Source organism: Apis dorsata, unplaced genomic scaffold, assembly GCF_000469605.1.
Source record: "Apis dorsata unplaced genomic scaffold, Apis dorsata 1.3 scaffold_292, whole genome shotgun sequence".
NCBI classification, from domain to species: Eukaryota; Metazoa; Arthropoda; class Insecta; order Hymenoptera; family Apidae; genus Apis; species Apis dorsata.
In genome coordinates this window covers 510,476-517,308 of record NW_006263567.1, presented here as the reverse complement: position 1 = coordinate 517,308, position 6,833 = coordinate 510,476, and the positions used below count along the sequence as shown (strand labels likewise).

General features: G+C 38.7%; 1 protein-coding gene and 1 long non-coding RNA gene across 2 annotated transcripts in view; both read left to right on the top strand.

The window, feature by feature from the left end:
• LOC102675236 overlaps window positions 1–6,833 on the top strand; it is a 181,283-nt gene that overhangs the window by 105,860 nt on the left and 68,590 nt on the right. The window lies entirely within an intron of this gene.
• The window catches only part of LOC102678166, a 17,870-nt gene that overhangs the window by 10,042 nt on the left and 995 nt on the right, over window positions 1–6,833 (top strand). The gene's annotated exons all lie outside the window — the stretch shown is intronic.

The following is a 6,833-nucleotide window of genomic DNA, read 5'->3' as shown; positions in this document are numbered from 1 at the left end:
AAAAAAAAAAAAAAATATCTCTCGATTCGCTGTTCACCCTCGCAACGCGCGACCTCCTCGAGGAACAGGAGTGGCTGGAATAACCGTAATCCACCCTCGCGGATCCCCCATTGCCCCGCTTGTTGTCAATCAACGTTGCATTATTCATCCCGTGGACCGAATTTATGAGTCGCGAATTGCCTCGGTTGTAATCTCGAAATCCGTTTAATCGATTTCTTCTCGTCGAATGCGAGAGGGTAGACAGTACGATTAATCCTGTCCGCTTTTAATCGATTCTTTTTGTTTCTTTTTTTTTTTTATTTTAGCTGGATAGCATAATAGCGTTGGAAAATGAGAGAGAGAGAGAAATTTCGATTCTTTTTTTGGAGAGACACGCAGGAAGGAGATACAATTGGGGGGAGAGAATTCCCCACCCAAAGCGAAACGTCAGATTTTGTCATCACCTCGTTATAATTGGAATTCTTCTTTTCACGTGAGAGCGGGAATACTGGAGATATGAATTCGAAAGAAAACGGTTTATTTATCGGTTCGTTATTTATATTGTTGTTATTGCAGAGGAAACGATTCGAAAGAAAGAGAGTTGGATCTTGATTAATGGACAGATATTTCGATATTACTGAAAAATGTCAATTGAAATTTATTTATTTAAAGGGATCAAAGAAACTTCTTGAACGCAATTAACGACTAAGAAAATATGATAATCTATTCTCTTTATTAAAAATTCAATAGAAAAGTATAATAAAATATATGCTTATGAGATTACTTAAAAGAATCAAAAAAATCTTTTGAACGTAATTAAACGATTAATTATAACTAATTGTAATTATAATTGAAACAAATAAGTATACAAAAACCCTTGAGAGAGAGAGAGAGAGAAATATGGATATCAGGGACAAAGAAATGAGAATAAGAATGAAGGAAGATCCGGCATTCTATATTTTCCTCCGCTATCCCTGATACTTGCTTGTAAGCAACGGTCTCGAGAAACCACCCTCCCCCAAACCTTTCCACGAGTGCACGCCACCGAAACTTCGTTCCGTTCCCAGCTTTCCCGGCCGTGTTTCTTTTTCTCCCCTTCCCTCCCCCGAGCGAAACTTTATCCGGCAAAGCAGCAGGAAAAGTTGAAATGGATGCAGACTTCCATTGGAAGGACGAGGCGTCCTCTTGTTGACCCAAGATTTGTATTTTTAAACTTCAACCCCTTTCGCCACCTCTAATCGAGCGAGCCGAAAACTTCTTATATAATTTGTACGTTGGTGATTTAGAGCGATCGTTGCGTTATCTTCGCTCTTGCGCTTTTGGAGGAAATCGGAGGAAAGTTGGGGGAGGGAAAGAAAGGATAATTTTGCCGTTTAATTTAAACTTGAATCAACTTTCACTGGTCTACTGTAATGGAACTTTTGCGATTTCCGCATTTTTGTTTAGAAAGCAAAAACAATCGTCGTCCTAACTTTCGGGAGGTCCGATGAATCCAGGGAGAAAAATAAAGACGAAATTGCAAAGACAATTTCCAAACTTCAAGCCGGTGTTCAATTCAAAATTGAATTCTTCTTTAATTTCAATTTCAATAATTCAAACAATTGTAAATTCGGAAAACTTGTTTGAACTCGAAAACTAAATAAAATCGCTAAAAAAAAAATCATCCATACGATAAAAACTCTGAAATTCTATTTCTCAAAACCATCGATCATCTCCAACTTACCAACGTACAATGAACAACCGTTAACGAAACTGATATATCATGATCCCGATCGACTGTCTAACCAAAGAAAAAAAAAAGAGAGAGAAAAAACCATGCTCCAAAAGGAAAGAATAGTTGTTCCTCGTTTCCAAAAAAAAAAAGAAAAGTCTCATCCAAACTCGCGAAAACCGCGAAACCGTTGCGAATTCCCGAAATAACCGGGGGGACGAACTTTTATAATCCGTCGAAATTCTTGGCAGAGATTCCATCGCCGGGAAAAAGCAGCACCGTGTTGTTGTTTGTTGGCTCGTTGATATTTGAAAAGAGAAGGGACAGCCAGCTTCTCGTCAGAAATTCCTTTCGCGGAAAACCTTCGATAAAACCTGTGCCGCGGGGCATAGAACGGTTTTTTCTTTCTTTCTTTCTTTCTTTCTTTCTTTCTTTCTCTTTTCCAAGCCGCGCAAAAAAAGCCGCCACGCGTTTTTTCAGGCTCGCGTCGTCCGAAGCGCGGTTCGATTTGAAGTGTGTTAATTCGACGTGACGGGGGCCGGGGGCCAATCGATCCGCACGGCTGGAATTAATGCGGCGTGTCCGGCAGATGTTTCGCGAAAAATTTCCGCGTCACACCGCTTCGGCTTTGCCTCGATTCGCGTGGACGAGTTCGTGGATCGATTTCGGTGTTGTTTGTCGCGCGAATTAAACTGTGTGAGAGTGAAAAATAGAGAGAGAGAGAGAGAGAGAGAGTAATTCTCGTGTTGGATGGATTTTTAAATAGGTAAATAATGGATGGGAGGCGAAAAGGAATGATGTCTTTTGAAGATGCACGGGGATGAGGATGTGTATTGGGTTGTTTAGGGAATGAATTAGCCTGATGTATTTTTCTTTATTGGGAAATGGGATTTTAGATGTAGGTGATGGAGTAGTAGGTTTTTTTTATAAATGATGGAAATTTGAGTAATATATATTCGAGTGAAAAGAAATATTCTATGTGCCATTCTTAAGATGCACATGTGTGAAGATTTTCGAATTCGCATTAGAAGAGATGAGTTATTCGAATTCTGAATAACTCAATATTGAAAAGTTTGATACTTATTGTTTTATGGAGAATAATATAATAACAAGAGGATTAACAAGAGGATTAGAAAAAGGAGAATTCAATGAGAAGAATTAATCAAATCACAAAGTTGCAAATTTGTGCCTGCTGGATGCGAGCTAAATTAACGAATCGATGAGAAAACAAAAGATTTTTTATAGATACGGTATGAAAATAAGATACATCGTAAATTGAAAACTAGCTATTTTTCAGCTGATCAAGCGAAATATATGTATGTATATTTTACGTATATATAAAAAATCGATATCGATCGTTAATTAGAAAAACCAACGTGCATAAACAACCCCCTAAAAATGGGTCAATTGAGTTTCAATAATTGATAACGGTTAATTGCGCGAGGATCAGAGAAGCGGCAGGATTTTTCAAACCGACTTTCCGCTGCTGGTAAACGTTCGAGTGTTTGATTTGCAGATTACTCAGGAACGGTTGCCACGAGAATCAGGACAGTTTACCGTGTCACGAATCTTCCATCAAGCCGAGTAAACCGTACCACTCGTTACAAATCCAACCCTCCATCCTTCTACCCTTCTAGACCCGTTTAGAAATCCTCCCTCTTGAATGCTTATGCGCATTTTTCCAATCTTTCTGAAATAAAAATAACGATTCCAAAATTCTTATTTCCTCTTCCTATCGAAATCAAAATCTTTCTGCATTTCAATCACACGCCATCTTGCTAAACAATTTTCGTTTAGCTAAACAACTTTCGTTAACCCTCTCGATCAATTGCACTTACATTTACGCAATATGGCTGATGATACTTTAAGCTTAAAATCCTTCTCTTCTCTCGAGGAAAATTTTTATACTCTCATTCGATACGAAGAGACGACCCCTTTTCAAATAAAAAATCGTAAACATTCCCCTCTCTTCCTGTTTCAATGGCAAGCTTCCACCCTGCCTAATCAACCCCTCCCTTCTTATGAAACTTCTACTGCTTCCTGATCGGTGGCGGGATTAATTCGAAGGAGAAAAAGTCATTACCAAGCAGGTGACCGATTATATCCGATAGCCTGCCGATTTCCTATTCGAAATCTTGCGTATCGAACGATGGAATGAAGACGGAATTGTAACGATATATTTATATATTTATATATATCTGACGATGTGGAAAACGTATTTACAATGTTTATGCTTTAAAGTATCCGATCCCCTGCCGATTTCCGATTCGAAATCTTGCGTATCGAACGATGGAAGGAAGACGGAATTGTAACGATATATTTAGATATTTATATATATCTGGCGATTTGGAAAACTTAGTTACAATGTTTATACTTTAAAGTATCCGATACCCTGCCGATTTCCTATTCGAAATCTTGCGTATCGAATGATAAAACAATGAATATGAAGGCGGAATTGTAACGATATATTTATATATTTATATATATCCGACGATGTGGAAAACGTATTTACAATGTTTATATTTTAAAGTATCCGATACCCTGCCGATTTCCTATTCAAAATCTTGCGTATCGAACAATGAATATGAAGACGGAATTGTAACGATATATTTATATATTTCCATATATCCAACGATGTGAAAAACGTATTTACAATGTTTATACTTTAAAGTATCCGATACCCTGCCGATTTCCTATTCGAAATCTTGCGTATCGAACGATAGAACAATGAATATGAAGACGGAATTGTAACGATATATTTATATATTTATATATATCCGACGATGTGAAAAACGTATTTACAATGTTTATACTTTAAAGTATCCGATACCCTGCCGATTTCCTATTCGAAATCTTGCGTATCGAACGATAGAACAATGAATATGAAGACGGAATTGTAACGATATATTTATATATTTATATATATCTGACGATGTGGAAAACGTATTTATAATGTTTACTTTAAAGATACGAGAAATTGTACGAAGAAATTTCCACCTGTTTCTTCATTCTTCTATATATATAGTAAAAGTCCGAATTTCGCTTCTTCGAACGATTTATCAGTAAGACCAACGATTCCACGGATGGAAGGATCTCCGAAATTTATGAATGGGACTCGAGGATCAGGGGGAGGAAGTTGGGAACGAGGAGAGGCGATAATATTTTCAGAGAGATGCCGATTCATTGCGGGGAGAGGGAAATTGGTCAAAGGGATGATGAATCGTGATCGAAAGGACTCGATAATGAGCATTTGAAAAAAATTTGGGAAAAATTGAGAGGTGATTGTTTGGGTATAAAGAGAAGCAAGCTAGCTTTGTTTATTGTTTTGAGAGTCGGGGAAATTTCAGAATATCTAAGATGAGACTTCAGATCGATGTTTAAAAGGAGATTGTTATTCCTTCTAAATCATAAAAAGAGAGAAAAAGATTACAAGTTGTGGAATAGATCGTGATTAAAACCCTCTTAGAATGATCTCTTTTTATCGTTTCCTCTTCAGATTCTTTCTGTATTCTATTTTTAAAAATAGAGGAGGAAAAAAGAATTGGCGAATCACGGAGCGGCGATAAATCCTAATTAAAACTCGCTCGCGATAATAATCTCTCTCTCTCTCTCTTTTTCTATTTATTCCAAAAAAGGAAGAAATGGAGGAGGAGCCGCGTGAAAAGCCGCGTGTACACACAAGCTTAGGGTCATAAAGGTCCCATTTTTCCGAGGAATCCAGGTTGTGGCACCCGTTGAGAAGCACCGCCGCCGCCCATCTCCACGATCCTCGTTAACGCGAGAACAAAAGATTGATTACCCCAGTTGTGTATCGCGTCTTCCATCCACCGATGTTGCGAAATCCGCCAATTTTTTTTTTTTTTATCAATGGAAAAAACTTTCACCGCTAAAAACAGATCCCGAATAATTCAATCCTCATTTCCATTCTATACCCTTGATCAAATAACGATTACTTTGCAATCGATTCGAGGGATCGAGATCATCAGGTGACTTGATAAAGGGATTGAGATTGAGCTTGTCGTCGGAACAAGATAAGAAAAAGATAAGAAATCTTTATAAAAACAGGTTCGTGATGAAGATTTAAGTTCAATGGAGATACAGGAAAGATACGAATAATGATAAAGGGAACGATGATATTCAAGTTGCAATTCTGATACGCGTCGACTTTTGCACGAACGTTTCCTCCCCTCCGTCATAGCGCATATGTCATTAATGGAGGGGGAGGGAGCTCGACGTAGTCTCATTAGTTTGAAGGAGGAACGCGCACAATGCTCGTTGATGCGTCTGTTGACCTCGCGAAACCCTCCCGAGTGTTATCGAACTTAGCACAACGACGACACGCCCTCTCGTTGCCTGTCCAAAGCTTCACGCATTACGCCATCGCCCATTAGATCCGAGGATGGTTCGTCAACGAGCGACGGACGGATGGGACGTTCTCTGAGCGGAATTCGATTAAATCTCGTGTTCTTGAATTTTTTTCCTTTTCACGAGTATTGTTTAATAATAAGAGAAAACGTAGATTCTCTTCGAAAGGAGATCGTTACGATGGAAAATAATAAATTAGTCTACGAATTTGCCGCTCACACTTATATAATTCCAGAGACGTTACATTTGGGAGTTGACAATTCCTCTTCGATCCTCTTCGATTCCTTCTTCGAGATTAAAATCTTGAGAAATCTTTTAAACGGAGATGCGGAGAAGTTGGTCGTAAAAAGTCAGAGGTCGTAACCGGAAAGAAACTTGGTGGCTCGGATATTTACATTTCGCGAGGCGGAACTCGATGGAATTGTTGATCTTTTAGCTTTCAATAATCGACCCGAAATGGGGAAATGGAGAACGGGGGAGGAAGAGAGAAATGGAGAGAAGAAAAATGAGAGGAGAACGACGAGATGTTCCGAAATTATTCTCGGTTTTATTAATATTCTCGAGTTGGAAAATAATTCAAGGGTTTTTCTACGTACACACGCATGAAAGTGTTTATCGTGGTGGGAAAGAAAAAAAAATGGAAACGGAATACGGCTGCTAGAAGCTTCGTTTTATCGGGCAACGCGAGCGCGATGAAGTGTTTAATTGAAAAGCGCTCGTATTGAAGTTCGAATACGCATACCGCAATATCAATTGCCCTGTCCACGCGTGGACACGC